This window comes from Amblyomma maculatum, chromosome 1 (assembly GCF_055883805.1).
Source record: "Amblyomma maculatum isolate TAMU_Amacu chromosome 1, ASM5588380v1, whole genome shotgun sequence".
NCBI lineage: Eukaryota > Metazoa > Arthropoda > Arachnida > Ixodida > Ixodidae > Amblyomma > Amblyomma maculatum.
In genome coordinates this window covers 429351835-429366608 of record NC_139344.1, presented here as the reverse complement: position 1 = coordinate 429366608, position 14774 = coordinate 429351835, and the positions used below count along the sequence as shown (strand labels likewise).

At 44.3% G+C, this 14774-nt stretch overlaps 1 protein-coding gene and 1 long non-coding RNA gene across 9 annotated transcripts in view; one reads left to right on the top strand and one right to left on the bottom strand.

Annotated features, from left to right (window-relative positions):
* The window catches only part of LOC146209346 (uncharacterized), a 40194-nt gene extending 38535 nt beyond the window's left edge, over nt 1-1659 (bottom strand). For 4 of the 8 annotated variants that reach the window (XM_084599727.1, XM_084599710.1, XM_084599729.1 and 1 more), the window contains exon 1: nt 1631-1653. The gene's annotated coding sequence lies outside the window, so the exon portion shown is untranslated. The other 4 variants (XM_084599715.1, XM_084599725.1, XM_084599716.1 and 1 more) reach the window with 4 other exon arrangements.
* A 102-nt stretch (nt 1660-1761) lies between these two features.
* LOC146209345 (uncharacterized) lies at nt 1762-11733 on the top strand. Its single transcript, XR_014706302.1, has 3 exons — nt 1762-1896; nt 2627-2734; nt 11548-11733. It is a non-coding gene; the product is annotated as an uncharacterized LOC146209345 (long non-coding RNA).
* The last annotated feature ends 3041 nt before the right edge of the window (nt 11734-14774 follow it).

Genomic DNA, 14774 nt, shown 5'->3' with positions numbered 1-14774 from the left:
GAGGGGGGCTGTACATACCCCTGAGGTTGTGTGTTTGGGATCATTGCATCACTGATCTTCATTTTAATGGTGGGCTCGTTACTGCCCGCTATCTAGGCAGCAGGTAGTTACATCATCTTTTATTTTCATGTTTCGAAGATGTTCAGAGCAACATTCTTATTTTTAAAATTTACATTTTAAAATGTCCTGCTGTGTTTCTCACCCCCAGAGCTAGGTATATTTTTTTTTACCTGGACGTGGAGTATTCAATTGCCACAAAGAAAATATAGTTGAAACAGTCAGCAAACTGTCATTCGGATGTAAAGCATTTGCTACATTGTACAGAAAATGCTTTGGACTCCTGCACACTATGCAATTTCATACACAACATGCAATGCTGCCAAAGGCAGTATGCCTGCGTACCAACTGCATTCATGCCTGAGAAACAGTTTGTCCTGCACCACATTCAAAAGTACAGACATGGATCTTGCAACTGAGCTACGGAGACATCTGTCTTAACGCTGAGTGTATCCATCAGTGCCACCCTTGACTACAGCAATGGATGCAGAATTACCAGCGTTATCGTACCCGTCATGTGAAATGTTATGAAAGAGCGAAGCATTGTGAGAACCTTCTTATACTGCCAATAGCATCAAGACTACTAGAACCGAAGCTGTCGTTAAGTTGCTAGGCAGACAACAGAAATGAAATTAGTGGCTCTTTAAGTAGCCAACAGCCACTATAAATAAACAATGTTGAGGAGAATGTTTTCTCTTAATTTGTAATGTTAGTAAGTGAAGAATCAGCTGTACATTTGCTTTTTACCTGACAGACTATTTAAGAGAAAATAAAACATCATTTCCTACCCATATTTGCATGGTTACTGACTTGTACAGAAGAAAAAAAAACATCCCTTATCCTGCACATTGAAAATGAGGTTCAGTCACTTATTATTCGTCCTAATGAGCTTTGGCGCGTCGCGAGAGGTTAGGTACATCGCCACTATCTTGTCAAAGCAAGAAAACGTGCAATAAGGAACTGTGAAATCAAAGTAACACAGGTCTACACGAACGGTATATGACAATAACACGAGCGCTTTCAGAGCAGTTATATTCAAAGCTGCAGTTAAATCGGGTCATAAATGTACTGCCCTACAGTGTTCTGAAAGGTGAGAGAACTGTTATTTTTATCTATGGAGAAATTATACTAGATGTTTTTGACGCACGAAATGCCGTTTTAAATACAAGAAGGTTATACACATATATCCCATGCCAAACTTTACAACAAACAAAACATTTTAGAAATGTTACAAAACAAGGTCCAGCCGAGCATTATCGGCAGGTGGCCAGCTTCCACGATACACACGTCTTAGGACCGGAATTTGGGTTTGACATGAACAGTCATTCCTTCATGGAGAACGTTTGTCACTACTTTCAATGTAGCCAAGCCTGCCGTTTTTATCGCAGCTCAAGCACAGGTGACCGTAGTTGTGAGCATTGACTGTTGCACGCACACAAATGTCGCGGCTTTACGGTGACAAGAACACAATGTGAGCCCAACGACACTGCATTGCAATCCATGGCTATACTGACACGCAAAACGGTGGGCAATTATGTTGTCATGCAGCAAAAGTCTGTACTTATGATCTCACCGCGTCCCTCTTGCAAACCGCCTGAGTTAGGCGCCGTCTGCTGCGACCCGGTTGCAGCAGCGAATGCTTCCTGCAACCGGGTTGCAGGAGCAAAATGCTTGCTGCAACCCATGACGTCTTATTTGGTTTACGAAAAACGTCACATCCGGCTATTGTTTTGTGGGTTTTGTGTTGCTTTTAGTAGCAAAATGGCTGGTCGTCGTCTTTCATGGTGGGAGGCGTGAGAGCTGTGTCGCCGTGTCAGCCGTGTGCTCTCGTGTTGTACGGTACGTAAGCAATTTTTTCTATTCTTAAGATACTTCAGTATGCATTTATTGAGTCATTGCCCACTGTCTAGAGTTCTACATTTAGTTTTCAACGTCTGTGCGCCCGAATGTTCTGTTGACCATTGAGCCTGCTTGGCCGGCAGTGGGCCCGAACGCCCCAAAGATGTATTATCGAAGGTTTCAATCGAAAGCTCAACGCAGTTCGACACTAAGGAACATGCGGTTAAATACCGTTTATTAGGCCAACCGCACGAAAATCTCAGTCATGTAAAGCACGCCTGACTATCAGTCTTGCGTGCGCTTGAAAAGGGCGGGAAACTTGGGTAAACTTTCCGCACCTGTCTGGGTGAATAGTTAATGATTGTAACGTCTCTGAGCTGATAGAGGGACTTTAGGAGGTACTAGGACATGACAAAACAACGCGTAGAAGCAGGAAAGGCGAGGATTACACAGGCCTGTGTGGGAAGCTTTTGTTTCGATGCACCACGACGTACTAACCATTTGTGCGACATACTATCATTTTGTGTGGCCCTCGTTGCTATGACGCGGTGTAATGATTTCATACCTCATTTTATGACTGCGCACGGTCAAATGTATGCAGGGCCGCTTTCTGATTACGGTGAGGTAAGCGATTTCGCTAAAGTGCATCAATATGTACTTGTTTTAAATTCAATTTGTTTTGTGTGTGTGAAGATCGCTTATAAGCTGACGTCTAATATTTGGTACGCAGGGACCTTCCTGGTATGTGTTTTGGAGTCTAGCATGTACTTGCTGGTTGCTGAGGCTGAACAAATGGGACTATGAAAGGCGGAGACAGCATATGCTCAAACGCCACAAGGTGAGCCCTGTACTTAATTTCAAAACAATTGCTGTGCCACCGCGACTGGTCATTTGTTTTACATGGGGAACATGCTTGGGCACAGGTCCCCAGTTTGCATAGAGTGCATGAATGAATCAAACAAGCAAGCATTCCTGCAGCTGCAGTGTCCAGCTTGTAGTTTGCAGCCTTTCTTTCTCAGTTGCAATTAATGCATTGCAAACAGTGTGCAATGTAACAGTTGATTCAGACTAAGAAAACCAGACTAGCTCCAAAAACAAACAAATGTTTGCGCAAGATGGAAGATCAAACCACGCTATATTGTCTTCTCAATTCGCTGTGAAAAACTGGCAAAGCTGCCTTCTTTAACGAATGATATTCCTGCACAGGTTGGTTGTGTTGCTTTTTTTTTTTTTTGTGTGTGTGTGTGTGTGTGTGTGTGTGTGTGTGTGTGTGTGTGTGTGTGTGTGTGTGTGTGTGTGTGTGTGTGTGTGTGTGTGTGTGTGTGACAAAGTTCCTGCAAGAACTTTATAGCTTTGGAAACCACTGTGAAAGATAAAATGAGGTTTGCAAGATTGGCATCAATGGCTTGCAAGGCAAGCAGCACAGAATATACACCCTGCCAATTCTTTAACAGTATCGCTCGAGCATCGACTGTCCGAGCAGAAACAAAGTGGAAATCAGGAGAGGTAACAAGCAGGGAGATGTAATCGTGCTGCTTCAGCGCGTGTTGTCTGCTTGGCTGTTCTGCTCTGTTGGCAGCAACCCCTTGAATCGAGTTTCATATCGGAGTTCTGAGCGCGCTCTGCTATGTGCTTGTGGATTAAATCTGTGCAAGCTTGTAACGTTCCAAATTTTACACTTGTCCTTGGTTCTATTTGCAAATACTGTCTCAGGTGTTTTTTTTTTTTTTTTCTTTCTTTTTTTTTTTTTTTTTTTTATGGCAAGAGTTATGGCGAAAGTTGGATTTTTTATTGGAAATGTGTGTGCTTTGGAGATATCATTCGCATGATATGCAGATACTATTGCGGCTAAAAACAAACAATGACAGCTTCTCCGGGCACCGACATGCCTACCAGCCAATTGTGGCAGGGTTGCTTCACATTGATCAAAGCAGCGTAGCAAACGAGGTTCACTGCAGCATCAAGAATTGTGAGCACGCCCTCGCAGTCCTGCATCTTCCGGCGCAGCAGCGCCGGGCAGTCGACGGTCACATGGTACTGTTAAAACATTGGCCAGGTGTACACTGCCTAGGGTGGTGCCCATTTCGTAGCAGAGGCAATGCCTGCCTAAAGTATATCCTCTTCACTTGACGAGCAAAGAAGCATTCTAGTTTCCCTTGCTGAGAATGGGGAATGCAGCCTCTCCACTCCATCCACTATCTTCTCGCCAACATTGAACACTTTCTTTCCGCTCATCAAAGATTATCCTTTTATGCCAGGGGCCTTGGCGCACGGCCCGCGGAGCTGCGTGATGCAGTCCGCCAGCTCAAACTTTTCAGCTGACATTTTTGAAAGCATTACCACCAGCCCTAATTTCCAACTAAAATAAACTCGGACTTTGTACCAGTTAGTATACATTCATTTTTTAAAAAGCGTTGACCACTTAATCTACGTGAACTTTCATCTGACATCACTATGCCTTCAAAGCAAGGAGCCAGACATCCTTGCCTTCTCTTTTATTTCCAAGTTGTTTTTTTTTTTATTATTTATTTATTTTGAGGATTATAAGTGTGGTAGTATTTATTAACAGGTGTAGCATTTCAGTACCCTCTCAGAGCGATCCTGAAGCGGCTTTTCTTTTGCAGTAATAGGAGGGCCTGGTCTGACAAAACGAAGTTTTGCTTATTTTTGTTCATTTTATTATTATTTATTGTACTTTGTTTCCTGTTGTTTTGTTGATTTCTGGCTCCTGGGTCATGAGAGAAAAAGCTTTCTTAATGCAACCCACATAGCAATATGAGTTTGAGACCCCCTGCTCTATGCCCATAATGGCGGGGGGTCAATGGATAATTCATTATGAGTTTGTCTGAAAGGTAATTGTTTAGCAAAAAGCTACCATATGCCACTGGTCGGCCCGGACCCACAACCTCCGCATCATGGTGTTAGAAGTGTGTGAACGGGCCGCTCCGCACCGAACAGTAAGTGACGATACTGATGCTCTGATTTCCGTAGGCTGTCGAGAGACTGCGTTGACTGTTGGTGGCCGCGGGTTCGCTGGGTGCAGTTAAACTCTTCGGGCGAAGGCGTGGGGAATAGATGGGCTTCCCTATACAGCAGGTGCTTCTTGCTGTTTCTTCTGCCTTCGCTCGTACCGAGTGGTGTTGGTGACCACCGCTGCGTCCGTAGCTCAGCAACACATTGCGGTGCGGAGATGAGGACTTCCCTTCTCGGCTGCACACATTTATTTACACTTGTTTACAAACTATTTACAATAACGTCGTCAGATGTGATATCAAAACATAGAGGGCTAACTGCAACTGGGTGCACGATCGGAGGTCAGAGGCTAGCAGAATCAGACCTTGGCCTTCTGCTACTCTTTAGGCCGGAGTCCCTTGAGACCTCCGTCAGCCTAGCCTCCCTCCTCGAACAACCCGTCTGCCCTCGTCTGAGCCCTACCGTCCTCCGAGCCCAACTGTCCCAACGCTCCTTCCTTAGCGCTCAAAATTCGAGTCTAGTCCGTTAACCAATCAACGACTAGTCACTCTGTGGCCAATAACATGCAGTCCTTCAAAATGGGCTGGCCAATCGCTGTGCCACATATACCCCTCTCCTATGCATGTTAATACAAACACAAAGCATGCACTACGCGGCGAGTGGTTGCGCACACAAACACATACATCTGCGATTTCTCCCTCTCCAAAATCCTCCCACGCAAGAGGTGCCAAGCAGTCGCAAAGACAAACGGCGTCGACGGTTACACTTCCGAAAACGCACACATAAACACACACACGCAAACCTCAGGCCCAAACATTCCGATCCCTGCCCTTGGTTGGTTGCACACGGGCGGCGGATTCAAAGGGACGTACAGGCGTCTTCCCATGAAGACATGTCAACAGCGCGTTCTCCCCAGGCCCGTGTTACGCCGCGTTTCGGGATTTATGGCCTCCGCGCCCTCTCCACTCGAACCGGGAGACACAGCAGTTAGCGCCGAACCCACAACCACTGCGCTTATGCTGTGCCTTCCACTTGCACTGATCTGCCTCTGTCGCGGGACGGACAGAGCCGGCAGCGTCGCCCGCTGCCGTGTGTTCTGGGCTCACTTCCGAGAAGCGGTCGCCTGCGTGACAGTCATAAATCAGCCCGCGTCAAGCTGCCCCTTGACCTTGGCCGCCCCTTCGGAATCTCCTTCTGGGCGAAGCCCGCAAACTTATCTGGCACCGCAAGATTGCCAGTCAGTTCTCAACTTGCATCGGTGCGCATTTTGTTTTTCTCGCTGACGCCCCCGCTCCACGCCTTTCTTCGATCATGGTATATTCTAAGTTGTAATGTAATGTAATGTGGAAAAAAGTGCATTGTTCACCGCTGCAATACAGGCTACATATTCTGCAATGAAAAATGTCAGCTTTCTTCGGTGCGAAAAGATGTCGAACGACTTCAGCTATGGTGGCCGGCATGCCAAGAAAGGGCCGAGCTGTACTGTCACTGTTTGTGAGGGGCACTTTGAGCCCAGGTTTGTGTCCAAAACATGGACGACAGAGTTAAATGGGCATATGCTGCAAAGTGTTGCTAGCAAAGTAAGCGGTCCCCACTATATTCTCTGCCTGCCTTGCCTACCTTTCAGACATCGAAAAGTAGAAAGCGAACCACTGAAAGGCAGCCCCAGGAACCGAAAAAATAGAAGATCGTCAAACCTTATGTAGAAGCGTCAGGTGAAGGTAGCACGCGCTTCACACGACACTGCGTGGGCATGGACAGGCCCAAAAGCTGGGTGCGGCTCAACCCACGGGCCGTCTGGGCCGACACATGGAAATTTTTGCTGGACTCGGGGTGGGCTTAAACGTACGGGTCTGAGCCGGATTCGGGCTTGTACACAGAGGGCCGATGTCCTTTATAGTCACTTTGTCGGAGTAAAATACACATTCGCGGCGTCGCTGCAGCGAAATGGATGAAATGACCATGATACGCTCCGAGAAAGAAGTTTAGTCTTCTTAGCTTATTTATTTACTTATTACGGCACCGCGGTGGCTTAGTCATTAAAGCTCTCGAGTACTGAGCTGGGATACCCTAGTCTGATCCTAATTGGGAGACGGCATTTTGGTCGAAGCTGAAAGCATGGCAGGCATATACTTGATGATGGCAGCTTCATTGAAGAATCCCAGGTGGCCGAAGTGATCCGGACGCCTCTGCTACGCCGTCCTCACACTTTGAGCCGGTTTAGGACCATTGCTCCAGAGACACAGCCCTTTTGTTGTTTTTTTGGCGTCATGTACACTTTTTTTTTTTTCTCCACATGAGAAAATTCAAAACCAAATGTGGGTATGGTTTTCATTTTAATCTGTTGATTGGAACGTCTCATAACTGAAATAGCCGCAAAGGCTTGATAGAGTTTAGAAATCTCCTTGACGATGAAATAAGATAAATCTTTAATGAGCAATTTTTAAATAGTCAATCAGTGTCGTAAACAATTAGGCGCGCGCCGGCCACATTGAACGATACAAACAAATATATGAAATTACTCCCCTCGGTGACTAAAGAGCAGCAGTCAGACACCGCTCTTGCATGTTTTAAAGCGTAAAATGCCATGTGCGGGTTACGCTGGTGTGGTGCAGCGGGGAGTTCGCCTAATAAATTAGAGTAGCGCCAGATGAGGCTGTTTCAGCTATCAGCAAGCACAGGCAGTCTGGTCTGCGATAAGGCGCTTTCACATATGGTCAGTTTTATATACCACTGGAGGCTAGGAACTGGAAACCTCATACAAACCACTGGGAAGGGCCAACATTCGAACGCTTGGTAAGGTGCTATCTTTTTCAAGGTTGGTGTTCAACACTCATGACGCCTCAGCCACAGATACAGTCTTGCTGCCGCAGCGGCGCCATCTTTCTCGACAGAGGAAATTGAGGGCGGGGCCTTCTACATGCAGAATCAGTGAAGAGCATTGCAGCCAGAACACGTGCCGGCCCTGGCAGCGGTGCTGTTGTGAGCTATGATATAACAGCACCTCTCGCACACCACAGGGCGGGCACGCCGCCTGAGCTTCTTGTCTTTTGTCTACCGCCGTTGCCTCCAGTTCACAGATAAATTAAATCGAGAAGAATATTGGCTTTCTCTTTCTTTGACGGAGGTGGTACCTACGCTTGACGAACGGCAGTTTTGGCATGGCGTGCTACATACGCACGCTATTGGCTACTTTGCGTTTCCTCGAGATTTTAATCAGTTATATTTTGCTGCACACGGTGTCTAAATATTAAAGCATCCTCGCAAGAAGTCCTATGACAATTTTTTTTTTTCATTCTAATTGAATGCGATTTCACGAATTGAAATCATGGCCAAACTGGTTGCTTTTAAAGGGGACATGGCTCTTCAAGCTATTTTTCCTACGTTTTTCAACAAATTTGATAAAACCTGGTATTCTGATTGGGCAGCTGGAAAAATGGTTACATGTTTGAAATCAGTGCAAGAAACTGAATCAGAATGCCAGGTTTTATCAAATTTGGTCAAAAATTGGAAAATAATTTTAAGAGCCATGTCCCCCCTTAAGCAGAAGCGAAATGCAATACAGCTGACATATTTCGTGGTGTGTTTGGAGACTGTAAACAGCCTAAACTAATACATTTTTTTTCAGCGAATTTCTAACAGTTTAGAGTTGTCGTGGGAAGACGAAAGAGTCACACTGGCCGTACTGCCCGAATCCGTGAGTCTCACTGCCTGTCGGAGGTTGGGCACACTACAAGCAGTGGCGCGCCGCGCCGGCACTGCTCGTTCATACACAACCCTTCAGACACCACACTCCACATCATGTTCTACTTGGCACTTGCTGTATTTTATTTTAAACCAGCCAAAAAACGAGACAGGGAATAGAAGCTAACGAGATGAGGCTGGCTTCTCTGTGTCTAGTCTTTTGGCTGGCTTAAAATGAATGATTACCAACTCGCCCAGTTGTTAACCTTGTTGCTGTATTTACAGGGCATTCCCACGTCTGTTGCTGCAGTTTAGTTGAGCACTGGTGAACGCTGTCTATGTTGGGATACATGCAACATAAATAGCTTGAAAGTAAGAGATTGCACAGCCATCATTGTAGCTAGTAGTTTGTAAAGCATGGGATGCATAATGTGCAGGTCGCGGACCTCAACGGTGGCATGTTTCTTGTTTTTGTTTTTCTAGTTTGCAATGAGTTATTTTTCATTTGACAGTAGATACACTACTAATTACCGTTCATCACCAATGCAGATTTTTTTTTTATTAGTTAATTATATGCTTCCTCAATTTCATTCTGTTGGTTTGCATACCTGTGCCGTAACAGAGCCTTTATATATTTTTCCTTTTCTGCTAAATAGAAGAGCATGAGCCTCTCATAGCCTGTGTTGCTTTGGGACGTTAAATCCCATGAGCCAGACCAGCATGAGCCTCGTTTCTGGCAGTCGTAGATCTATTTCATTGAACCTCTGTATGTAGACAAAAACATACAGTATTATGGGTGTGACACCATGAAGGTGTCAATCATTAGAAATGTCACAAGTGTTGGGCAGGCATGCAGGGCCCATCATTAACGTGTTAAAATTAAGCTCGGGTGCCGCTCAAGCAAAAACTTGAGAAGCTACTGACAGAAGGCCATGGAGTAGGGCATCTGAAGGGGGAAAGGGCAACCCTTGAGTGCAGTCTATCCGCACTGAAGGGATTACTGACCAGTGCCTTGGAAATTTTATCAGAACAGGCATGGATAAAAAAAATTATATGCACACGATAGGGAGTGGAAATGTGCTGCTTATTGATGTGAACTCCGAACTAGTCCAGTGGTGCTTGAGCACATCATAGTGGTATAGTCCACATTTCTCAGGCTGAAATAGTCATGTTTTTAGTCGAACTTATCGTTCGGGCATCAAGTATGGAAACAAGCATTGCATTTTCTGCTAGTTTGTTCCAAATTGTTTCTAAGGTCATTTGTGTTATTTTAAATATCTGTACATGTTTTGGCTGTTAGTCTTATATTTTCAGCAATGCATTGATCTTTGAATAAAAAGGAATCGAATAGGTTATTTTGGTATGTCAGGTATAAATTATTCAGCTAATAAAATCATTTGACTTTAGAAACGTGCTCCAAAACAATTTGAATGCTTCAAAACTTCAGTTTTAATAGCTTCAAAGTGCTCGAGCCTGCTTCTACCTCTCCAAGTTGGTTTGTGGTTCAGGTCATTATTGACAGTTCTGCATGGCTGAATTGATGTCTTGAGTTTGGAGTTTTGGGGAGGGTTGCATCCATTGGGAAGAGTGAAAAATGCTGGCTGAAGATAAGGAACGCAGCATTATGAAAATTCCGATTGCTATTGGGCAACCATCTCATGGATGATGGCACTTGAAAGCGTTTTGACTGGAGGTACTCGCACTGCTTGGGCTAGGCGAGTGCAGTACTTCATCTTACAGGAGCATATGCACCTAATCTTGGTCGCATTTTGCTTGTTAACGACATGCAAGACAGTACTCTGTACAGATCATCACCTGATTTTTATCTTCAACCGCTAAATAATTTATAATTGATTTTTTGTCTTATCTGTTTCAGGGTGTCTATACTCCATTAACACACTGAATGTTAGTAGTGCTGCTACTGCACTTAGTCAAGTGTTGGTCTCAGTTTGCAATACTTTCAGCTGCTTTGAGAAGTAAGATGCTCATGGACAGCCTCCTTAACAACATGAGCTGGTGTATTTGTGATGAGGACTATATATCAAAGACAGCCAGAGGTTTTATGATGCTGGCATTGTAGCAACTGTTGTGGTGCTGCAGTTCAGTGAGGGATTTGGCCATCTTGTGGTTGTTGCCTATTTGCTGTGACCACCCTCAAAGTAAATAGCTATGATCCTGTCACATAGCTTGAGAACTTCTTGTTACTTGTATGGAAACTACTGTTTGGCACAAAATGATTTGTGGCTGCTTCATGTGCGAGCGACTACATTTGGGTGGAACAGTTCCTCATTCTTTTTCACAGCCCATAGGAAGGATTTCGCAAGTTTAGAAAATGAAAAGTCCACAGCTGAATTAGTCGCGATTCTGGAATCATGCTGTGTAGTCGACAAACGCTACAATTCGAGAGCAACGCATGTCGTTTAATGAACAGTGCAAGTGAAACTTCTTGGATGCAGCAGCAAATGAAAATGTGCACACATGGTTTTCAAGATGTCTCAGCGTTTATTTATATGCTTCACAACCTACCAAAGTCCGCACGCTTGCGTTATACCAAAGCACAATCACCGGTCTGTTCTGATGTCTGCGGCCAGTGTTGATAACTTCATATCAGTTCTTTACCACCCACGGTGTACATTTCTGCTGTGCATGTGCACTGCAGTGATACATTGTCGCACGCATGCAGAGAGCACTAGTACTGGCCTTACTTAGGGTAACCTTTTTGCTGTTTTGGCTTTTCTCATTCTTGAGCTATGCTACATGGTGCACGCTTTTCTTTTGGTCTGGTTCCTTTGACGAGTCATGAATTCAGCATTTGTGCTTTTCCTTTTTGAGGGTGTAGTGACCATATGCAAATCCACTATTAGAATATATGAGCTGCTGCATAGTCTGCAGGCCTGTTATCTTTTTATTTAAATTTAGTACGTCTCTGAATTTCTCTGAGTGTTTTGTTATTGTTCTGAGCTTGCATACTTTTGTTTTTTCTCCCCATGACAGCCGATCCTGCACGTGACTGATGCTAGTCGAGAGATCACAACAGCTGCCCACCTTTCAAAGCATGGCATTCCCTGGTCCAAGTTGACTGCTCCCTGTGCTACTGGCTCAACAGTGTACTCACAAGTCTGCACTTCACTTACACACGTTGGCCATAGCTTCTGTGTCAAAATAAAGTATTCCTACCTATGTGCCTTTTCATTCATTAATAATGCACATGATTGGAGTAATAAACACTCCAGTGCCAAAACACCATGTTGACACACACATTTATGTTTAGACTGCCTACCTTCTGCATTACTTCCCTTTTGTAGCCTACCTAGAAAGGTAAGTATTTACTGTATGTGTCATAGAACCACATGTATTTCTGTTATTCCTTTTGAGACAGGAAATAATCTGCAAAACCAGTGAAGTAAGAAAAGTTCACAGATATGTTTCGTAGACAATATTTAGAGGTAAGCCCAATGAAGATGCTTGGAACTGCAGACGGGGCCTGGTGATGGAAAGGCAAAGTGGGCGGTGTTTGTTGAATTGCAGAAGAGTGGTTTTATTCAATATTTTGCTAATGAGCAGCAACTTAATTGCAATGTCCTTGTCTGTGGGATACTTACACCCATACTGTCACCTCGTGTAATGCTCAAACATTTGGTAGTGCTAATCACTTTACTAAAATATTGTAATCTTGGCCCTTCAAAGTGAATTGTGTTCAATAGCGAGGTGACATGCTTGTAGCAATGAGATTCTAACCTTGGATACCCTCTCAATACGCTATTGCTGTGCCTCTATGCTACTGGGATGGTGAGGCAGCATACTAAAAGGGCATAAACAAAAGCGTGTGCAGTAATTCTTACCATATAACAATAGTTGAAGCCCTCACCTAATTTAATGTGATTGCATTAAAAGGCCATATTTACCAAAAAAGGCATTTTGAGCGACAAGGATGACTGGCAGATGGTATGACCGGATGGATTGGTCTGGGTGATGTGGGGACCATGGTATGGTCCAGCTGCCTACTCGAGCAGCTCTTTTGGCATGAGAAAAACTCATTGCCTTTCAGAATTCCAAGTCAGATGTGTGAGTTGCGAGTTCATTCACATCATGTGATAATTAGTAAACTTACAAATTGGTATGTGTGATAAAAGCGCAAACTAAGATTGGTGAGTCAACAAGTAGCCAACTAAATGTACAGGGATGAGGATACAGGAGTCGTAAATGCTGTGGCATGTTTTCCTTAACAGCGGTGCAGAAGTGCCCCCGAAATATTTGTTGTATTTGCTCAATTTAGGTGTATTTCAGTTTCTGGTATAACCTTTCCCACACCTTTAACCTTTAGGCACAGTAATTGTAAGTAAAATCAGCAGTTAAAAAAATAGCATTGTCAATATGAAAGCGTTCCAAAAGATTGAGAAATAGTATTAAGGTACGTATAGCAGCAAAAGTTGCAACTCTGTACCATCAGCATGCACGTGTGATCCCAGCCATTTTTGGAACCATAAATGCAGTATTAACTTCAGTAGTTTATCAATTCAGTTTCGGACTATCCTCATGTTTGACAAGATTTTAATGATGAAACCTTCAGCTTAATGCCTCTAGTAGCCTGAGTATTCTGAAGCATAGCATTGTTGCCTTACTTAATTGCTTGGTACACTTTCCAATTTTGCAGTGAGAAATTTCTTAGCCTAAAAAAGTGAAACATTTGGCAGTACTCTGTCAGGGACAAAGCAAGCTTTTGGAAAAGGAAAATAGAGTAGATGTCTCTGAGTGGACACCCCATGTGCACTGTGAATGAAACTAATGAGCAAAAAAAAAAGCATATGCTTTCAAGCAAAGTATTGCAATGCTTAATATTACATAGAATTCCTCCTGGCACACATAGATTTCATATTTCAAGCTGCCAGTTTCCATCATGCAAGGACGACATCTGCTAGTTTCTATACAGCACCTTCGTGCTTTCGCACTGGCAAGCCACGTTTTGCGAGAGGGTACCTTTCTAAGTGGACTCAGCTAGGCTTAACCTGATTTCCATGAAATATATATGGAAGGGTGCTTAAACCAGATGCTATCAGGCTTTACGTATACCTGCAGGTAAGAGCCCTGCCAACTACTATTTTTAATAAAGAAAATTTGATATATCTAGTCGTCACTTAGAGTTTGTCATACATACTCCCTCAAGCACAATTAACAGTGTTCTGATCGAGCTGCTTGATTGATACTAAAAAGGAAAACGCAGCGCTGACACCAAACATGAACGGGCCACTGCTCAATTAAAACGCCTGGAGAGAGTGCAACGTAAGTCAACTTCATCCCTTTCACTTCTTCCTTGTCGACTGCGATGTAAAATATCGGCAGCACTTGTGCAGTGCTCAACCTCTACAGACCGAGCATGCTATGCATCTGGTCATCGACTGGAAGCTGTCGGCCGGCGCATCGTCGCCGTCGATTCTCCCAGCGACGCCACGCCCTCCGCGGCACGGATTCAACCCTCTTTCCAGTTTGGTTGCTAATGGACATCAATTTTCGCTGATTATTGTACTAAGCAGGTAAGCCCAGCTCTACTAATTGAGCACATAATTAAAATATTTTATTGAGTTCAGTTTACAGCGCAGCCCTATGGCAGTCGCGTAACCAGCGAAGCGAATAAAGAGCACATCAGAGGAAGAAAGTTCGGCGATGCACTCTGATGCATATCTTACGCATTGGATTTGTTAGAGACGACTATGGAATAATTTAAACAACACGGTCATTTGGCTGCTGGATGTACCATTGCTTGTAAATCCGGCCGCGCAAAATATATAGTAAAAAAATTTACTTCTTTTTCCATATTTTATGTTCACAACAAACATATGCATAACCACGCACTGAGATCAAGTGCCACATGAAAATTCGCGCTTCCACTTCAGTTCGAATAATAGCTCTCGAGGTCAAATGTTCGAATGAGTCGCGTTACATATACTGTGTATGCGAGGTGGGTACGTGGGGGACGAATTAAACTGCACTGCAAAAGATGGTTTGGTTTGGTTTATGAGGTCCCGAAGCTACTCGATCAGGCTGTGAGATACGCCGTATATAGTGGAAGGCTCCGAGAATTTCGACCATCTGGCTGGGTTTTTACCGTACCGCGCAGTACACGCGGGCGCCTTGTTAGTATTCGCTCCCATTGAAAAGCAGTCACCCCAGTCAGGATTGAATCCCACACCCTTGGACACAGAAGTCGAGTACGTCAACTGCAC